General features: G+C 38.3%; 1 protein-coding gene across 1 annotated transcript in view; it reads right to left on the bottom strand.

Moving 5' to 3' along the window:
• Nucleotides 1-1,431: 1,431 nt before the first annotated feature.
• Nucleotides 1,432-22,289, bottom strand: part of LOC102697644 (ras-related protein Rap-2a) — a 103,451-nt gene continuing 82,593 nt past the window's right edge. The window contains exons 3-4 of the transcript XR_011181621.1: nucleotides 6,102-6,138; nucleotides 1,432-4,182 (exon numbers count right to left, since the gene is read on the bottom strand). The gene's annotated coding sequence lies outside the window, so the exon portion shown is untranslated. The remainder of the gene's footprint in view (nucleotides 4,183-6,101; nucleotides 6,139-22,289) is intronic.

The raw sequence follows: 22,289 nt of genomic DNA on the forward strand, positions 1-22,289 counted from the left end.
GCATTCCCCCGCGTAAAAATGGTGTCAGAGACGATGATGTCATGTCAAAATATTGTAACTGAAAGCGCGGGAGATTAACACACTTTAGGAAATTCGAGTGGAATGGCAGGACTTAGTTTAAACCTGGGGGTCAATACTCCTGCAGTTAATTGCTAGAGTTGAACGTATTAAAATGTATTTTGTGAAAAAAAGCACCCCACGTGTATTTATTATTTGAAAACGCACTAATCTACTTACAAGCTAAATTTTTAAATCAATATGACATTTTTCCACATTGGAACACGGAACATAGGTGTGAATCAAACTGTATAAAAATATAATAACAATAATGGTGCAATATTTTAGTGAGCACATACATCCTCATTCATCAACAGTAGCAGCTGGATAATACTAACCTATTCTAAGACAGCATGGCACATTTTCAAAAACATAGGCTAAAAAGGAGTTCAATTCAGAAGCTAGTCAGCATGATTACATAAACAATTACATTAAAATTTGATCAATATCAAGCCTAAATCCTACTGTCCTGATTGTAAAAAAAATTTGCTGTTTCCATTTTTATGAAAGTTTGACAAGCTAGTCATAAACACTTTCAGAATCGGTTGCTAATAATACCACTCTTTTGGAATATATGAAAAGATTTATTCTCCAAATTTGAATTGGAAATTAATATATTTGGGTTAACAACTGGTTAATGGATAGAAATCTAAACACAGATGTTTGAGTGAATGCCCAAACTGGAGTGATGTACCTGGAGTAATACCATGAGAATCTACATTATAACCACGTCTCTTCCTGATTTATATCAAAGATCTAGGGTGGAAGTGTCATAGTTAATTTCTGGAGGGCCAAGCGACTTCTGTAATATGGTCCAATCTGGCTAATCAATTAAACATCCATCCATTTTCTAATCGATTCCTCCAATTCAGCGTCGAGGGGAACTGGAGTCTATCCCTGTAAGGCAGAGCACACAGTGAATGGGACGCAAGTCCATTGCAGGACAGACAGACACAGAGACACACACAAACAAGGGGAGGTCAAACAAACTCCATACAGATTGCACCTCAGGTCTGGAATTTGATTCAGAGTCCCAGCACAGCGAGGCAGGAATGCTTACCTCTGTACCACTGTGCCACCCATCAATTAAACAATTTGTGTAATTGTGTTCTTAGTTAGACATACACACAGCAAGATGTTTTAAGAGCTTTCACAGTAGATCACTCAAATATTCACTTAATTAACAGAAATGTTTCCAATAAAACATCTCACAGCCAGATCAAATGAATTACAATTATGCAGTTACTGTAGTACAGTAGTGCTACAGTAGTTACAGTTATAAATTACATTATTCCAGCATGTATGTAACTGAGCTCAGGTGGAAAAAAAGCCAGAAGACGCCAAGCCCTACAAGAACTGTAATCTAACACCCTACATTTGGAGTCTTTTATTTATTATAAACGAATCAAGATCATGGACATTACCAAAATAGGATGATTAATAAACCCTGCTGAAGGTACAACAGAAATTCAAAAAGCTTTAGCTATACATCACTGAACTGGGCAAACACATGACAGGGGACATGTAGAATTAATTGCAGAGTGTTATATGCAATTGGCAAAAACAAAAAGTATGAATGTTGAAGAAGGAAACATCCAGACAGGTTTTTATTCTGACATACCTGTGAAAGCAATGTGGAAAAGTAGCAAGAAAAGTACATTGAATGTTAGGATGTACTGTTAAAAGAGCATCTTATGTTAAAAGTGTAAAATGCACTTGTGAATACCTCACAAGTGTTATTCTAAATTCTCATTTAGAATAATGTATTCCATTTTGCTCATTATGATGTAACGAAAGATATTCTTTTACTAGACTCAGCTTGAGAAAGACCAACAGCATACATTTCCAGACTAAAAGGTATTTCCTGATCTAATGAGCTACAAAAACAGAATAGTTCTTTTGCAGAGAGGGAAGACTGTGAAGGAGCCCGATTCAAGTATCCAAAATCAGGCACTGACAAAGTTAAAGGGGAACTGCAGTCCAAATTTCTCAGACCAGTTATTAAATCTCAGTAACAAAATAAGATTATCGACGGTATATAAAAAATTTACAAATTTCAAATTAAGTCAAAGATTTGAACTTTGTGAAAGTACTGTAAGTGGGCTATGTTGTCAAAAAACCCTGGTCTCCTCACAGCCGAGAGCGAGAGTTCCCACAAATTGTGACATGATGTTGCCCTTCCTGCTCACTAGTCACAGTTATGATTAATGTATGTTGATGTACAAATGAAAAAGTAATGCTTTTGCAGCAGACATTTCACCACAGTAATATTCCAATGTGATCTGCATGCAGAGTTAACAAGTAGTAAAATTGAAATTCATATTTCTATTGGATTGAAAGACATGTATTCAGAAGCCTGCTTATTTACAATGTAATAAGACCACTTCACGTCAGAGGAAGTTTTGTTGCCTCGGTCTGAATTGCAAAACATGGCACTACTCACACCTGGAAATTTTAGTCTATTTTGTGATGTAAATTGAAGGTTTTACAAGTTGCTGTGTACATTTTACTTTTATTGTGGTTTGAAATGTACTCATCAAAGCTGATTCTTTCTAACCCTGGAATATAAAAATAACATTGCAGTTCCCCTTTAACCTAATGAAACACAAATCAGAGAATACAAATGTAAACTTCCCCAGAAGGGAATTGCTTTTACAATTGAGAGTAAGATTCACTTCTTTACACAAAACATTGTTGGAGCGTGGAACAAGCTATTCAGCCATATTGTGAAAGTTGATACCAAAGCTTCAATCAGCAAATTCTGATTTAATTAGATGTCTCGGGTTACGTCTATGAACTCTGTGTTGTCACGCATCAGAGAATTCGGAAGGGTGCGCAGACTACCCTCCTAAAGCCAGCAAACCTTCAAGTCACTCACTTTCCAACATGTCCCAGGCATCGCAACCCCACACTGGAGTTTCTTTTCAGCACTGCCTGGGAGAGGGACCACAGGGATCGCTCTGTACTACACCTAGAGCTGGGCGATAATTCGATTACGATAATTATCACTATATAATTTTCCTCGATATAATTTTAACAAAAGTTCGATAAATGTTTGATATACTGTATATGTTTATGCTTTGTGCATGATACGCGCATACGCACAAAATACTGCGTCAGTGCGCGTGCATGTTGCAGACCGGGCAGCTGACAGATTTGTTTAATGTTTCTGCTGTTTGGCAAGTGTTTGTTGTGTTCTTAAAATAAAAAGTTGTTTAATTTACCAATGAACTGTCTGGTTTCTTCAACTTTCACTCAGGAGAAAAAATCTGCCTTTAAACTTGAAAGAAATAATGATTTGACATTTATCGTGATAATTATCGATATCGACTGATATGAAAATTTTGATCGTGATAATGGTTTTGGCCATATCGCCCAGCCCTAACTACACCCACTCCCCGGGTATGGTAAGAGTTCGGTTCGGCATGTGTTTACATGACCCAAACCTTCCGGAAGTCAGAAGCAACCCTTTTCTAGCCACTGTGTCACACATACAGAGAATTATCATTCATGATACTGCAGCGGGTGCCACGATGGTGCAGTGGTTACCATTTAGGTTTTGTGTGTTCTCCCTGTGTCCTTGTGGGTTTCCTCTGGGGGCTCGAGTTTCCACACCCTGGATGAGACATCACAGGGTACACCCAGACACAAACATGCATTTGTTAACACCAGGGTTAATTTCCACAGAATTAACGAATGGATTGTGGGGAGAAGAACTGAAGCACCTGGAAGGAAAAAAACTCCACATAAACACAGGGAAAACGTATGTACTGTACAAAGTCCATTGGGATTTCACCCAGAGCCCCAGTATTGTCAGGCAGCAATGCTAACCACTGTACCCTCATGCTGCCCAAATGAGATGTCCTGATGCTTTAATTAATATTTTACGCATATTACACCATTACATAATACATCATTTCCATACAGTTCAATCTTCATCAAAAAGTTTCCTTTTAACTGATTTCATATTACTTATAGAAAGATCATTCAGACTGCATTTCCATGGAGTTTCAGCCTCACAGTATATATGTTTTGTGTGGTGTTCAGGAGTCAAAGATTCTGCAGGAATGTTGTATTGGCTTGGAAGTAGATGTTGATAATGACTGTTTTCCTTTGCTCCATGACCTGTGAATAAATAAAAGCATATTTTACATAACAGCACCCCTCAAATGCAATGTAAACAACTCAAAAGTAGTATTTTTCCAAATATTGCTTTGGATTTTAACATAGAAAGTATGAACTTTATACCATTCTAAGAACACAAACCAATGTCTTTACCTTCTAGCAAGTGAAAGAAATGCAAGCATTTGTTATAAATGATAAGGTTTTAACTGTGTTCCATCAACAAAAAGAGGGATCTTTTAGGATTAGCCTTCATTTAGGAATAAGTAACATAAAATAACTTATTTTTTCAGTATTTTTCTAGTTACTTTTCTTGGTGATTTTTAACTTCACATAATAATTTGTTTTCACCAACCACTTTTTTTTTTGGTTTATCCAAGCCACAGCAAAAATAAATAAAAAAATACATAGGTCAAGCTTATGGGCATTGTCAAAACACTGCACATTTCTTTCCTGTGGTAAATGTACTGCAACATTGTTAACGTTTCTTTTTGCCAAAAATAATAACCTGAAAAATCCATGGCAAAGAGACAATATCTTGCTACTACAGTAGTTTGTCGTAGCGAAGCGGCGATTGGAAGCACGGGTGACTCATCATGGGGCGGAGTCACTGTATTCAGCAAAACCACGTTCTTCAGATTCTCACAAGAAATCAAGGAATTGGCTGCAACTGGTGACTTTAGCTTCCTATATAAGCGGTTCCGGAGGCAAAGGTTGCATTTACATTTTTCAAAGTGCCTTTCCACAGAGCCCTTAAGGTTATGAAGCAGTGAGCATAGCGGGATTAGGTTACGGTAGCAGCCTCGGTTGTTTTCCGGGTCGGGGCGCCGGTAAGTAAGAAGACGGTTAATGAGCGCACCTGGCCAACCGGAATCGACTGATCGATTATTGCCACTGCTATCTGGGTTGAGACGCTTACTTCTTATGGACAGATAAGGTTACGGTTCATGTGGAAAACCCTGGCCACGCTACCCAATAAAATGGGGACCTGTGCACATGTGTATCTTTTATGTAGACACGTACTGTATGTACTGGTCGGTATTGATAAAAATTGTTCCTTATTACAAACTGGTTACACAGTAGATCAGGATGAGCCCTAAACTTGTACCCGTTATGGTAAATCTTCTCAAGAACCCGTAGAACTATGAAATAAGCACACTGATGCTATGCTGCAAGAAACACCAGGCATTCATATGACTGCCACATTTAAAAAAAAAAAGTGGTTCTTTGTTTTTATTTTCTTGACTCTCCATGTGTTATTATAGTTGCTCAAAATAAGCTGTTATTTGACCTATTTAGCCAAATTCAGAACAGCTAATCCACTGCTGTAGCAGAAACACCTTACCTAACAGTCAGTCTTTCATTTTTGGGGGGGCATCTCAGAAAAAGGTAGGTTAACTCAAACAACTCTGGTGTTTTCCTTGCATCTTTTTCACCTGAAGAAAGCACCTTTTATAACTGAGCCAGTGCTGCAGGAGTAAGGAAAATGCTACCCTAGGAATAAGCCAACCATGTAGTTGAAAATACTCTTATGTTCAGGAATTGGCTGGTTGACATCCTTACTGTATATCAATTCACTAATCACCAGATTTATTGTAACAACCAAGTGGGTTGAAGTGTTAAATATCACATTTGTAACTGTTATGTTGCATTTCTGATAAAATAATGGAGAACAAACTGCATTGAAAAATGGTATTGGCCTAATATTCTCATCCATTGAGATCCTTTCATGACTTTATTATATTGTAAATAATTTAGGAAGCTGAAAATATTGGAAGGTGTATAGACATTTTCATGGCTTCTTTCTAATGCATTTTTTCTAAAGCAATTTTATTGATTGATCTGAATTGGCGGGGGGAATGAATCCAAATTATATATGTGCATTTTAAAAACTAGTTACTTCCTTTTAGGGGAACACATACCTGGGCTGTCTTTTCCACAGTCAGAGCGATTTACACACTAAAAGAGAAATGGAGAAGAAAACCATTAATGAAAGGGAGATTAATTACAGGTTGGGGAATTTCATGTATGTCTATCAGTTTACATTGTCTTGCTGAGTAAAATTAATTATCCATTAATTTCAATGACCAGCTAGTCCAATACAGGGGTCACAGTTAGGGTATACACCCAGGACAGGATGCCTGTCCATAGCTGGGTACACATGATGGCATGATTTCAGGATGTCAATCTAACCTGGAGCACTTGGAGAAAGCCTGTGTATGCCACTGTCACAGAAAAATTAACCACTGAAAGAAATGTTTAAAACCCGGTATAATTAGAAAAGTACTTATTAAAAGCTGTGTTAAAAGAGTATCTGAATATGTGAGAATCGGAGTCTATAGATTAAAATTGTTTGAAAAGCTCATATAAAAGGTCAAAAACACTTTAATATGGTATTACATGCATGGCTGTAGTTCTATAGAGAATTCCAGGGGAATCAGTTGGTCACATTACTGAAATTAAGTAAGCTTTTGTGAGACCCTTATATTGTACATGATGCATTTGCTATTCTTAGAATCCTTAAGAAAATCATAGGATTAAAAACAATATATTTTTCATGGTGCATAACTGAAGAAAGTCTGGAACTGAAGCTCATTTACCATCACATTTCCTTTCCTAATATCTTGAAATATCTTTTTCATTCAAGCTTTTAGGTCATGATTCAGATGATTCTATAATCAACCTAACAAGTCAATGTTGATAACCTTTTTTTTTTTGTCTGCAGTATCAATAGGTAGCTTATGGCTGTATGTTTTGAAAATCTGTACAAATGAGACATGCTGTAGATTGCCATTGGCAGTTAGTCAGAGAAAGTCCTACCTGATTCAAAATGGCTTGCAGAGTAGAGGAGTACTGCTTGGTCATGTCATCTAAACAATGCCATTCCTGGAATGCTTCATGCTCGGTAACAAACAAATAGAAACATGTGACAAAGTCCTGTTTCTCCATCACCTTTAAGGACACTCCTGCACACTCCAGGTACTGCAGGCCTTTCTGAATCTTTCTGTGCTCAGGAAAGTAGAGCTTGGAAAACATAACATTAATTTTGATTCTTCTCTCCAATTTTGCATAGGTAGCCAGTCTGTAACAGCACTCATTGCAAGGACTGAAAGACATGTACAAGGTCAATGTGTACTTCAGAGTTTTGTCTGGTTGGTTTTGTGTCAAAAATGTCTTGATCTCTTCCAATACCATACTTTCTGCATGGCTGTGGCCAGGTTTGTTGTAAGCATATCCCCAGATATCCCAGAGTATTTTAGTGGACTGACACAGGCTGAAGCAGAGCAATGTTCTACATGTTCTGAGGGTGTTGCAGAATTCCTGGTAAAAGTGATCCTGTGGTAATCTTTTCCTCAGTCTGAGAGGATGTTTCTTACGGGCAATGTCATCTCTATGGATTTCTTCCATGACAGCAGCTGAATGTCAGTGAATGGCTGTGGAAAATAGAATTGTGGTTACAATTGCACAAATCCCTCTCTGGTGAATATTGGAGTAGATTTCAGAATAAAACAATACTGTAAATTCTGAATGCAATACAAGTTAAAAATGTAAATTTTATGCTTAGCCACTGTAAAATTAATAGTTAAACTTTATACATGGAACCTTAACTTAGTTTTAATGTGGGTTTTTTGGAAACTTAGACTTGCAGTATGTCCACATTCATAATTCTATTTACTTATTTTACAAAGTACTCCTTGCATAACATAGTTTTTAAAACCCTAACTTGATACTGTTTTATATTGAGCTAATTTATAGAAAATTAAGTGTTCAGGTATTGGAAAGAGTCAATTTTATGCAGTCCTTTAGTAGAACCTTAGAAGAAAAAACGTTTCTTCACTGTTGCCAAATTCACCCATTATATTTGGCATATTACAACTTATTGAAACAAAAACATGCAAACAACAGCAGCAGCCCTTTTGCTTGTTAGTAACTAATCCAAGTATCTTATCCAGTCATTTCTTTAAAGAATCTCGAGCATGGCTATATAGTTCTAGTAAAGAAGAATAAAAATAAATTTGAGTGAAGAGCCTCATGTTCAGTTTTAAATGCACATACACTTGTGCCCACTGTAGTACATTATGTGGTGGTAAACAGTTACATTTAATACTATATTACATGCATCATATTAAGTGTTGTATTTTAACAGGCTGAGTGATTGAAAACTAGCCCAATTGAATAAGTTCACAAATCAGTGCCCAGCTGGTAAAATCTCACAAGGGTGATTGGGTATGGAGGGGATATGTTATCCTCGGTTTGCAACACAACAGTGCCCCTTGGTGCCTACCATGCCTGTGACTTTACCATGCAATCAGTGTTGTCTTCCTCTGTTGCAGGAGGCTCACGGTGTATAGGATAATGTATATGTCTGAAGATGGATGCAACACAGTCTTTCCTGCGCCAATATGAAGGTGTCTGCAGTGAGCGAAGAGAATTGCACATTGTTGATGGTGAATGTGAGGGATCAGGAGGGTGAAAAATCTGGAAAAGCTGCATTTAGAAAAACAAAGGAATACTACAAACCATTAAAACAGACATCACACAACTGAATTTATTTCACTTGGTATGGAAGCTTAAAAGGCCATTACATGTCACTTTGACTCTGTTGGTGTAAAAAAAAAACCCTGTCAAATGTATAAAATATTTCTACTGCATGTTGTGTGTATGTATACTTAAAAAAAACATACAAATTAAAAGTTTATTGCGGATCTAGATTAAGAGCATTATTTGTTTTAGCTGCAGAAGGCCTAAACTGAATTTAACATATATCCGTAATTGTTCTCATTTTCTTCCTATTTTCTGTCCAATATTCCACTCGGGAAGCCTCCCTAGCAGGAATGGGATTCCATAAAAACGAGTGTAATTAAAGTCTTCAGGCCTATAGATCCTGTACGATTTATGAATATACAGTAGTGTAACGGAACGGCCGACATATAGGTTGTAAGATCTGGTTGCAGTGTGGTGACAGAACCGCCCTCCCCTGCCCACAACAGGGATGCTGGCCGCAGGGGCCTGGTCTTCTTTAGCTCAGCTGGCAAGATCTGGGATGCAGTGAGGCACGAACTAGGGTGGGAGCGGCCCTAGAACCCGAATCCGTTACAATAAAAGGACAGATCATGAAATGTGGGTTATTTCGAAGTTGCAAATGTGAGAGGAAAAAGTCGTAATTGCGGGGTACCATAGCGCGTTTTTTTTACTCGGCTTCTACGGGCTTCTATAAGTTATTTTTTGGAAGGTTTGTTGAAGATGTAATTTGTGGAAAGACCTCACAGCTTCTGTGATAAACTCTTTATTACTGTAAATTGCCATGAAGCAATAGATGTCCTGACAACACTTATCTGATAAGACTGTACTAAGAAGACTATGACACTAGAGGGCAAAAAATGTAAAAAAATGTTAAAGGCCAGCTGTATAATATCCATGTATTTATATTTGCCAGTTTCATAATTAAAAAGCAGCATTCCAGACGCGGTCATCTCACAGCACTGACCAATATCACATCTAATCCCAAACAGTCGCCGCAGTTAAACCTTTTAACTGCGAATTGCTAAGGACTCGCGACCCCACGTCTGAGAGAAGCATTTTAGCTGAAAGCAAAAAAAAGTTCCGACAAAATATTTAAAACCTTAAAATGTCTGTAGCTAAGCACGACTGGATCGTATGCAAATCAACCCACGCAAAAAATGCGATATGCTGTATGTAGCACTTAACATTCGACAAATACCCCAGAAAACAACTAAATACTGTAAATCGAATCTATTTAGCCCTTAATATCGACTGGCAGTAATTTACACACCCTTTCGCATAGTTCCAGCGGTGAACTTGAACAGATGAAACGGAAGCTTTCATTTTCTTTTTCCAAAGAGTAAAGTAGAACTAGGCGTGGCTTAAAATGTGCAAAATCAGTATTATATTAGTGCATTAGGAGTAAATTAAAAAAACAGAACGGCCATATTGGTACGGTCAACTCATCTTTTTTCCACTTTTTTATCTTTAAACCGCCGGGTGCCTTTCCGAGATTATCAGAGGATATGTTTCCTTCTGCCCTTTAGATGCTTGTGATACGTGTCTAAACCTACTATTTGCTACATTAAGATATTCATTATTTTGTAAGTGTAACAGACTAAAGGTATTTTTGAACTCGGGCACTAACAGTCAGAGTTGAATACACAGTAATAATCAACTCAAAATTACATTTGTATTACCTGTTGGATATGTAATACAATATTGTACAGTTGCAAGAAAAGGTTTGTGAACCTTTTGGAATTACTGTGCCTGGATTTTTGCATTAATTGCTCATAAAAAATGTGGTCTGGTCTTCAACTAAGTCACAATAATAGACAAACACAATCTGCTTAAACTAATAACATACAATTGTCCTTCTGGTCATTACTGAACACATTGTTAAAATATTCACAGTCTAGGTTGGAAAATATATAGGATTAACCCCCAAAATACTACTCCAATTGAAAAAGACAGATGTGCAAAGGAATTCCTTGGTGCATGACTTACTGTATACAGTATGTATAGGCAGGCACAAGTGTATGAAATTAGGATCTAATTTACCTCCCAAATTGCTATTACTGAATACATTATTTCCATGTGATAAAACACAATCCTAACCTTACATTTTTTTTTTATTTAATCAGCAATTATAATATAATATGCCTACTAAAATATATTTAAGAAGCTTTCATTAGGGAGTGATTTGTCAAAGTGGGTGAGTAACTGGTAATAGCACATCATCCCTTCACATCACTGTCAATAACTACTTATCCAATTCAGGGTCATGGTGGCAGAGCGCCTATGCTGGGATACACCCTGGGCGGATGCCAGTCCATCACAGGGCAAGCAGACACGCACACACTCACAACGGAAGCCTACCAGTGTGTGAAAATATTTAGGATACTGGGGCCACTAGAGGAAACCCACACAAACCCAGGAAAACTCTGTGCAGATAGCACCCTAATAATTGAACCTAGGGCCCCAGCATGAGGCAGCAAAGTTAACCACTGTGTCCCTGTGTCGCCTTTAAAGGTAATACACTGTATGTACAGAACCAACTGGGAATTGGTTGCAATGGGTGAGTTGTCTTAGGAAATTCACAATAGTTAGATTTGGAGTGCCTATGTTTTTTTATGTGAATGAGGAGGAATGTTTTCTTAACTCTGAGGCAAACCCCCTGAAAAGGGGGTGGGAGTGAAACCATGTGGCTAGGGATTTCAAATATGTTTTGCTTTGGGACGTGCAAAATAAAAACATTGTTCGATCTGAACGGAGAAGAGGAGCCAGTGATCTGGAACAAGTTGTGTTTCCATAATTGCTGCAAATGAAGATATGAAGAGGAACAGACAAGGTGATTCTGCATTTCAATGGAATTGAAGCTGACAGAGCTTTGACGCCCCTCTTAGAAAATGATGAAGCATCTTATGATCTGAAAGAGGAACAAAGTTTGGGGAAAGAGGAGAGAGGAAAATGAACATGAGAGATTGACAGCAATTAGGCAGCCTTATTGTATACTTAACCTTTCTTTTTGCAATTTCAACCACTTTATTAATTTTTGTGCTCTTTGTTATAAAAATAATGTATTATACTGTATAGTCTGATGTTTGTCCTTGCTTTGCATCCAAATCTGCCACAGTATTTTCCATTTTACCAAGCCAGATCATGGGTATTTGTTTCCATCGACAGAATAGAACTGTTAAAATATTTTTTTCATTTGTTTTTTAAATGTTTTTTTTTTCATTTGTCATCACTTTATTCCAAAATAAAACAAAGTTCTCTTGCAAAATTAAACTGTAGGACTGTATTTGTTCTATTTGTATTTGTTTGTGAGTCACAAAATGTTTCTTACTGGTTTTGTTAACCTGTTAATACAGTATATTACTAGTTTTAACCGTACCTTGTGTTGCCTTGCATCTGTTTGTTGTGTATAGAAAGACCTTCTGTAAAGCTATACACTCCTTGTGTTTTCCCTTTTGGAAAGTTAATTTGCAAGTTGTACAGTATATTTAGAATTCTTTGATCAAAGTGGATTTATAGCAATATAGGTTAAATATTTGAATATTTTGCCAATCTATGTTTAAAAAAGTAAAAATGAGTTACTGTATGTCTGAGAATTCATTGTCTGATTTTTTGAAAAAGGGCCACATGGTGTCACTCACACCCCACAAAACCTCAGTTTGAGAAGACACTTCTAACAACATCAGAAATATATCTTAATGCTGTTCTAAATTGTGAGAATATTCCCATATTAACAGCTGAAGAGTTTATTTTCTGAGAATGACAGAGTCACAGAATAATTTGCTCCAGGCAAATACCTTTCTGGTGCCTGTGACCTTTTTGTGTTTTCAGGGGTGAGGATGGGGCCTGTGCTGTGCAATGACATTCTCTTACTGTTCTTTTCAGCAGAATCCCAGCTCAATTCAGTGACTGCAGAATAACACAACTATGAAACAGATCTTAGATGAAACTGGCTGTTTTTCCATGTTTGATAGCAATTCTCATTTCATTTTTTTTTAAAAAGCCCTCTTCACAGATATGTCCCATCCAATGCACTGCCTAGCCACTGTGCTGGGCCTTGTTATTGTGTCATTGTCAAGGAAAATAATTTAGCCCTGATTTCTAACCTTGTGTCACCTCTCATTTCCTTTCTAGGGCTGTTGAAATGTCCTTTCTGAAGACATTTGTCTCAATGTATTCTCTTAGCATGTCAGATATGTAAGTAAACTGAGACAATCGTGGGCTGTGAAAAAGAGATGTATCACAATGGGTGGCAATAAGGTGATCAGTAAGAAACAAAAGTGGAATGGAAATGATATATTTTAAAAGTGCTCAATTCCCAAAGAGATATGGACTCCTTGACATTTGTTGTTTTAATAATAGTTGAGCAAATAGTCTGTAAATCCAACCTGTGATAATGAAAACATCCATGGCTAGAGAAAATACCGTCTCGGCTACTGCTTTTATACTAGACTTCAAGTAGGTAAAAAAAGCCAATTTGTACCTTTTTTTGTCTTAGGAGCGGTCATTTAAGATGATAGAATTGACACTTCAAGCGGAATGGAAACAAAGACAAAGCCAAAGGCTCGTTCTTTTTTTCTTAGGCAGAAAGAAAAAAAAATTACCCACTTGAGGTAAGACTATATTATGGAAGCAGAGCAATAAGTTAGGATGTAAAGTGACGAATTAAGTAGAAGGGGCATCTAACATGACAAGCACCCTGGCCCAGTTTCTCCATCCCTCAAGGGGTCCGGCTTAGCCTTTCGTACGTTACCCCTTGAAGTGACAGTCAAGTCAGCCAGAGCACACTTGGAAAGGAGTGACAGGACTGCTTCCAGTTCAGCCCCATGAGACAGGAGAACCGTGTGGCTTTCACATATGTAAACACAACCTCTGTGGGTCCAATTTCACAAGCTACAGTACATTATTTACAGTACAACACATACTATCACAATTTGTGTAATTGCATTCTCAGGAGGTAAGGAGCAGTGCAAAAAGTCCTGTGAGCTCCAATTTCTTTCTACTTTTATTACACTTTCATAATACCAGAGAGGCTAGTATTGCTTAATCAATCATTAGAAATACAAAGAGATTTATATATATATAAGCATATATAAGTGTATACACTGTATAATTTAAGTTTATATAATGCAATCCATCCATACATTCATCCATTTTTTAATTGCTTCATCTAATTCAGGGCCATGGGAGAATCGGAGCCTATCCCAGCCAGCAACAGATGCAAGCCTGCACACTCCCCAGAAAGGACAGTTCATTGGGGGGTACAAACAAACTCTAACATGCTTACACTCACATTGGGGCCAATTTTCCTAGTAGCCAATTAACCTTTGGCCTGTGGGAGGAAACTGGAACACAGTGAGAACATACAAACTACATACAGACAGCTCCCGGGGCTGAACCCAGCACTGTGGGGCACCAATACAATCCACCTTTAATATATGATATGATATATAAAAGAGGTAAGAAACTTAATTACACAGTTACAGAGTGCTTAGTGGATTAAAACCCTGTTAACTGATCTGTACCTATTGGTGATGCCCCAGCATTCTTAGTGCAAAGTCTCTAGCATTGCCAAAAAAAAAACACCTTTTTATACTGAAATAAACTGCATGAAATTACAAAATCATCTCCATATGTGAACCTCCTTTATTATTTCTCATGGTAAATGCCTCCATGTGTGTGAACTGTTTTCTACAGTTCTTCCCCTGGTCCTGAAACAGGAAGTCCACCCCAGGAAGCTGCTGCCTCACATATGACATTACACAGCGAGCATGATTACACATTCCATACTCCTACAGCATCCTCAGCACAGCATAAAAGTGTTTCTTTAGGACCACACAAGGCACTGTTTTTACAGGAAGCTTAACAATGTTGTCTATACATTTTTCAACCTGTATTTGTATTACAAAATACAAAAAAAAAACTGATACATCTGCAAAGCAATTATTGAACCACAGTGATAAACTAACAACAGCAGTTTCAACTTTATCACAAAGATTCTGATAAATCATTCCAAAACATTTAAGAAATCCTTCTTCTTTCTTTTGATGTGGCAGCAAAAGTATATGCATCTGTGCTAAAAACAGTTATTAAATAAAATAAAGAAGAAATAAAACACTCTTTTTCCATTCCATAAAAAAATACAGGCAAATCATCACATGTTGAGGGATCCCTATTGGGACTTTTGATGACAATAAAATGTGTCTCGCAAGAAATGTGATTTCCTTATATCTAAATGAATAACGGAAACTCTGGCAAACCCTACTTGGCTTTCTACCTAACAATTTTATTCCATGTTTTATCTTTCATCCTGATGTTTTTTTCATTTCTCTACTGTGTGCTGTGTCAGCTGCAGTGACCTTTTCCCAGAACAACAGCCACTTTCCAGGAGGACTGGTTGAGTCATTTTTTTAAATGTAATATTTAAAGCTATCCAACCAAAATACATTTTATTGCTAAAGTACTAGACAAAATCAACTAATATTTTGATAGAGAAGCTACCTTTATTGGTAGGGCCTATATTTGTATTGGAAATACTGTATATGCCTATTGGAATATTCATCCATCTATTTTTAACTGCTTTATCCAGTACAGGGTTGCAGATGAGCTGGAACCTATCCAGGCAAGCAATGAGCACAAGGCAGAATACACCCCAGATGGGATGTCTGTCCATCACAGGTCACACGCAGGCAAATATACACACTCACACCAGGGCCAATTGTCCCAGAAGCCAATTAACGTACTGATATGGCTTTGGATTGTGGAGGTAACCAGAGCATTGGGAGGAAACCATGCAAACACAGGTATAATAGTACTAATTCCACATACTGCAGCACCCCAGGTCTGGAATTGAACCCAGGCCCTAGCTCTGTGAGACAGCAATGTCAACCAATGCACCACCGTGCGGCCTCATATCTTAATTGCCTTGTCACATAAATGTTTTTTTCTCACATTATCTCTTTCTGTCCTTTTAATTTTCAATGTATGCCTCTTACTTTCTCAGGCCCTTTGTCACATACCCCCTTACACTCCACATTCTGTCTCTCAGACAACACCAGGAGGAGGAAAGAACACAGACTCTCCCCAGAAGACTAATTTCTTTCAGATATGTTTAGTTGGTCTAAATTAAGACAATAATTAACTGTTTTAGCTAGTTAAGAACTGCATTTGAATGCAAACCTGTAGACATTCTGGTCCTCTAGGACCAGGACTGGACCCTCATGGATCTGACTGTAAAACTGACACATTATTTTGGGTAATGAAAGTACTTAAACTCCAGGGATGTGCCCTAAGATGTCATCTGTGGGGTACCTAAGGGCAGGCCACCTCAGAGTGATCCCCAAATGTTAACTGGTAAGAGTGTTCCATGGAGTGGAGCCACAGTTTGTGAGTCCATCAGTCCCAGGAAATGAATATAAAGAGCAACATTCATTCCTTAGAAACTACAGCCAGCAGCCATATCACCTTGCAACTCACAACTGTCAACCCACTGAAGCTAAGCTAAGCAGGTGAAAAGTGCTATATAAGTGTAAGCAATTATTATTATTATTATTATTATTATTATTATTATTATTATTATTATTATTGCAATATGTATCACGGGGAGATACTTTATAGAACAACCTTAATTCACATTGAAACAAATAAGTGAAATGTGGACTTTATTGTGTCCCGTTACTATATGTAATGCTATAGGGCATTTATGTGTTCTTACACACTTAAAATTATTCATGCCAGTTTTACAACTCTGGACTTACATCAGTGTCTCATGAATGACCTTGTTCCATTTCCTAAATGTAAATGAATAACGTTTCAGGAGCAAAAAATAGAAAGAGAGAGAACAAAATTCTACAGCTATATCATTCTAAGAGAAAAAAAGACACAGTGTCATTCCAATATCAAAGTAAAATGGAACAGGAACAAAGAACTAAGGACCTAAGTGCCAGTAAGTGTTTATTGACTAAACTTCCTAAGATCATAACCATTTCTTTAAACTTAAGGAAACAAATTACTAGCTTAACCAGGTTCGTTTCTCTAAACAATGTCTTAATTATTTCTAAATTATTAGAGTATTAATTTGTGTCTTAGAGCCAATAAAGTTATAACTTTTATGCTGGGGAACAAATTTCTCTCAGCTAAATATATTATGATCAGAAACAGTGCATGGTTTGGCTTATTCATGCTTGGAATCTGGTAGCTTTAACACTGATTCATAAAGAATAAAAAAATGACGGATAAGAAAATGCAATCGGAATGTTTATGGTGAAATGACTGCATAAGAATTTTTGGCTTAACTCCTTTGGCTGGGTCAGCCACCTTGTTTAAGGACAAGGAAGTCAGGAAATGACATCATAATGAAATGTTTTTGGAAATGATGTCATTGAGGTTTACAACTTTGAGCAGCAGAGGTGAAGGAGAACATGGTTGTTGTTCTCCCTCTCCAAAGTTAGTTAAAAACTCCAAAAGATTACTACTGTATGTTCACTTCATGACCTGGAACAACCTCTGTGGCTCCAGATCAAACTGGGAATAGTTGCTGTTCAGTGAATATTTGTGTATCAGTTTAAAATTTCCTATAATTATATACAATATTCTGAGCTTCTATACCAAATGAAATAGCTTACCATGTCTTGGTTTGTTTTATTCATGTGTTCCATTTTTCCTGCCTCCTGCCTTATCTCCAGGAGATCCCTGCCTCTCTCCACACCGAGGATTTGCTTCCAGCACTAACTGGGACCAGTGCCTGCAGACGCCCACTCATGAGCTGCAGCCACAGATACGATGCTGGGAGAGATGGATCTGTGCTTTTCATTCCTGTGCTTTCCACCCACCTTGGTGTCAGATTCAAAAGAAGAAAAAAAAAGGAAAGAGGAAAGGAAGAAAAAAAAACATCTCCCACGCCCTCCGTGATGTGGGACTGAGATCTGGAAATGCTGCTTTTACAATTGAGCAGCAGCGCAATCCCGGTAGAGGCATTTGTTTAGAATCCAAGGCAATGAAGAAATCAGCTAGTCAGTGCAGCAGAAGAAGACTGAATAAGACTGGAACAAGAGAGAGGACTGCTGCCTACATACAGTACATCTTCTATTACACTGATCATATTGAGGACACCGCCACTGCTCTTGATAGTCTATGTTTTCATTATTTCCAGGTTTGATTGTTATAAGTCTGCACTAGTTTGTTTTAATCCAGTGCAAAAAATAATCAAAAAATTATAGCCCTTCAGCAGTCCATTGCATAACAGAAATGTAATGATTTTTTTTTCACATAATGATGGAGTCCTGCTATAGATATCAAACTCTTTCACTTGCAGGACAACAGATATTCAATATCATCTTTAAGGTTCTTCGCCAGGGGGAGGGGGGATGTTTTATGTTTTCTACAAACTCAGAAAAAACAACAACAGTTTTATTGGCATTTAGTAGTGTCTGATGACTTTAAACATTCACAGCATGCAAATGTTTAGAACCATGCGATGCAACTCTTTATAAGTGACTTACGTACCATTTGCTTTGAAATATGTGTATATGTGTATTTCACACATGGAAAGCAATGAGGGCTTAAGAGTTTTACTTAAAAACTAAAGCCTATTCAATTTCTAACAAACTAACACATCACTAAGGTTACCGCTGGACTGGGTTTTGACTGGCCGGGCCCTTTTGCATGCACAAGTGACAATTGCCACCATTAAAATGTTAAAAATTAAAGAAGCAAAGACATTTAGTTTTTTCCTGAAGGAAAGTGGGAAATAAACAGGAGCAACCCCTCAGACATGCAGTATAGCCACTAAAAAGTTATTCTAAAACTTGGGAACATCTTTCTTCCCCCTCTTCCTCCACTCTTCCTATACAGAGGCTTTCACTTCCTGTACGGAGACAAGTTTTTCACACTTGTCTGACAAGGAAGCCAACAGGAGAGAAAATGAGGATATAAGTCCAGACAGCATGAAAATATCTGTTTCATGAATAGATCACATCACATCCTTCGCCTTGGAGGACCCTTAGTGATGATTTATTGTCAATTAATTTTAATATTAATGTTGAGAATTTAGTTAGTTATCCAACTCACTCACAGACACATCTGCACTTAAGTGGCAGTGAAAGTCTGTATTCTTAGCTGCCTGTTCACCCACTCTCCATGCCCTCCTCTGCCATTTTGACATGGAAGGTGCAAGTGATTTGGGTACTGTTTCAGAACTCATAGGCAAAACCTATGGCTGGGCAAGACTGGGGGATGTTACCTTCATTAAAAATCCAAAAAGAAAGGTGACCAGTTGTACACAAGCCCCTAAATATGTGACACATTGCGATAACAATTACAATAATAATGAATTAATTACAAGGCCCTTCCAATGTGGCTTACACTGTACCCCCAAAACTATGTTCTGGCTCTGATGTACTGTAGATGTAGATGTTGGGAAGAAAAGATTCTCGCAATTCTATTAAAATGTCCAGAAAGAAAAAACAGAAAAAGAAATAAGAGAAAGTTGAAGGTTACAGGGCCTTTTCAGACTAACCCTTAACCATTGACATTTTAAAACATTTTTATTTAACCAGATATGTCAATTGAAAACAAACTCTTATTTTAATGATGAGCAGGGGAGCACCCATTTGTACACCCATACAGGAATTCACATGTAGCAATGTGACACATCCTTTGACAAGGATCTCCATCTAGACTGAACCTACTGTCCTCTTATAGTGTGTGCAGTACAGTATGTATTATCAATTGACTCTGAGTGAGCATGGCACTCACTTCATAGTTTGAAGAAAGAAACAAGAAAGGAAAAAGCTTACAATAAAGCTGATACAAAGGAAGAAGTTAAAGGATCCATCTCATGGCTATGGAAAAAAGGATATTATTCTTGAAATTCAATTTCTGCAGCACAAGATTCAGCACAATGCAGACTCAGTTTCTGCAGTACCAGATTCTCTCTTAAAGCAAGATGTGATCAGATGGTGAACATCACTGAATATGTCTCCTGCCAGGCAGGACAGCTCCTGGCAGAAGGCCATGATGGACAAAATACTTCCATGCGGTGACACTAGATTGTGCACATGTAGTGAGAGACACTCCTGCCTTGCTGTCCTAGAATCCTGCTGATGTAAAGGTTGTTTTCTGTCCCGGACATTTCTAACAGCATCTGGTTATTCCCCTGGCTCCCAGTATTCTGCTTACTACCAGTAGAAATTCTTCTTCACTTGCAGTGATTGCTGGTACGCATGGGACGTCACAGGATGTCCAAAACTCAACCAACATTTTTAATGAGCGGATGGCTCAGATCCTGAACTGCTTCTATAAACCTCAGTGCCTCTGCCAATATGTCAATGACATCAATGATGCCAAAGTCACAGAGCAAGAACGCGTTTTTTTTAGCACTCATCCTAGAGGTTGATATCAAGGTCAACCCAAGTAAAGTGCAGGGTTGGAAAACTCTGTTGCATCTTCTCATGTGGCTGTGCTTTTACTTTTAACACGTTCAAAAGGACAGCGCTTCACTAAACTGCCTCTATTATAACTGCATTTTGCTCTTTTCTATGCCTGATGGAGTGATTTCCTTTGATAGGTCTGTGTTTAGCAGTCTATTACATGGCTATTACTGTCTGTGATCTATTATCAGAGGCAGTAGTGTCTTAATCATCACCCATCCATTCATCAGTTTTCTAGCTGCTTTTTCCAATTCAGGGTTGGGGGGAAGTTGCAGACTTTCCTGGCAAGCAATGAGCACAAGGCAGGGTACAGGTACACCCTGGATGGGGCGTCCATCCACACAGAAACACAGACATGAATACACTCACACCTAGAGCCAGTTTTCCCTCAAACCAATTAACTTACCAGTATGTCTTTGAACTGTGGGAGGAAACTGGAGCACCCGAAGGAAACCCATGTGAACACAGGTGGAGCATACAAACTCCACACACTTAACATCCCAGATTGGGAATTGAACCCAGGGACTCAGCACTGCGAGGCAGTAATCTTAACCATGGCACCAACATGACACTTGTGTCTAAATAACCTTGTCACATAAATGTTTTTTTCCCTCACATTATCTCTTTCTGTCATTTTAGTTTTCAGTTTATGACTCTTGCTTTCTCAGCCCCCTTGGCACATACCCCCTTACACACCACACTCTGACTCTCAGACAACGTCATGAGGAGAAAGACAGACAGGTCTTTAAGAAGGAAAGGAAACACAGACTCTAAAACCTTCATCAGATCACTTGAATTCATCCTCTACGTTCTCTCTTCTCTCCCTTTCATTCACTCACCGTGATGGCTGAGAGACCTGTAGGACTGTCCATTTCCAGGACAAAATCTGGCTGTTTTCTCAAGCTATTGTATGTTTATTTCCAAAAAAAGGGGAAACAAGCATCTTAAAATGGTACTTTTTGCCATTTTAAAAATATATTTCTGAAGATTTTAATTGCACTTGAAACAGACACAGCTATTCAATGTCTCCTCCAAGGCAAGGATGTGCTGTGTTGGTGTGTGGAAAAACTTTGTGTGGAGTCAGGTCAGGGCTGGGCAATGGTGCAGTGCAGGCATTTGTGTTTGTGAGCCCTCTGACAGTGAGGACAGAGCAGCCTTCTGCAGAGCAGTTTAGGACTGAGATGAACTTGTCAGGTCCCGTTAGAGTTCAGTTCACTGGACTGATTAACCAATTACTTGACTGCCTGCTTTGAGCTCAGGAAAGGTGCACTGTTCCTAATCTTTAACTGGAGTATAAAGAAGACGATCAACAGCATACACTTCGACAAGTAGCATTTGCACAAGATAGGTCAAGTTCCAAAGAACCAGTACCTATTTCTACCTTTGTCTCACAGACTCTCTGCTGACACAGAGGATAACTTACACATTACCACTCACTCATTGACACAGACACTGAAGGCACTGCATCTCTGACACATTTACATTCTGACAGACTCTGCATTTGACATCCATACATTGACACAATGACAATGAAAAGCTGATACTGACCACCTAACACATTGATACTCACAAATAGCACCCTGAGACTGACAAACTGGCACAGGTACACTGGCATGCTGACAGTGACTTTGACAAACTGGCACAAGGTCAGCAGCATCCTTATACCTCCACTCCTAACACATTTACAGTGATAGACTGACACCATGACACACAGAATCAAATACCCACACACACAAAGAGACGCTGGCTATGATCAATTCACACTTACATGCTGACTGCATGTTAAAGCAAGACCCACTGCACAACAACCGCATAACAGCACACACCCCACACTGACAGCACTGGCACAGTAATGTGACAGATTCACAGTGGCACGCTGGCAGGCATTGGAAATTCCAACACTCTCACAGGGTGGCAGTGGAAAAGTTACACTTTGTTGCACATTAATATTGATACATAGTACTGATATGTGACCGACACTCATGCACTCAAATTCTGACACATTCACCGTGACTCACAAACATGAGCGCTAACATGGCCACTGACACAGGCATGCTGAAACACTGACAGACAGGAGAAACTGACATGGACACAGTCACACAAACAAAGTGATTCTGACACCAATATGCTCTCACTTACAGATACTAACCCTCATCGGCT

Source organism: Lepisosteus oculatus, chromosome 15 (genome assembly GCF_040954835.1).
Source record: "Lepisosteus oculatus isolate fLepOcu1 chromosome 15, fLepOcu1.hap2, whole genome shotgun sequence".
Taxonomy (NCBI): domain Eukaryota; kingdom Metazoa; phylum Chordata; class Actinopteri; order Semionotiformes; family Lepisosteidae; genus Lepisosteus; species Lepisosteus oculatus.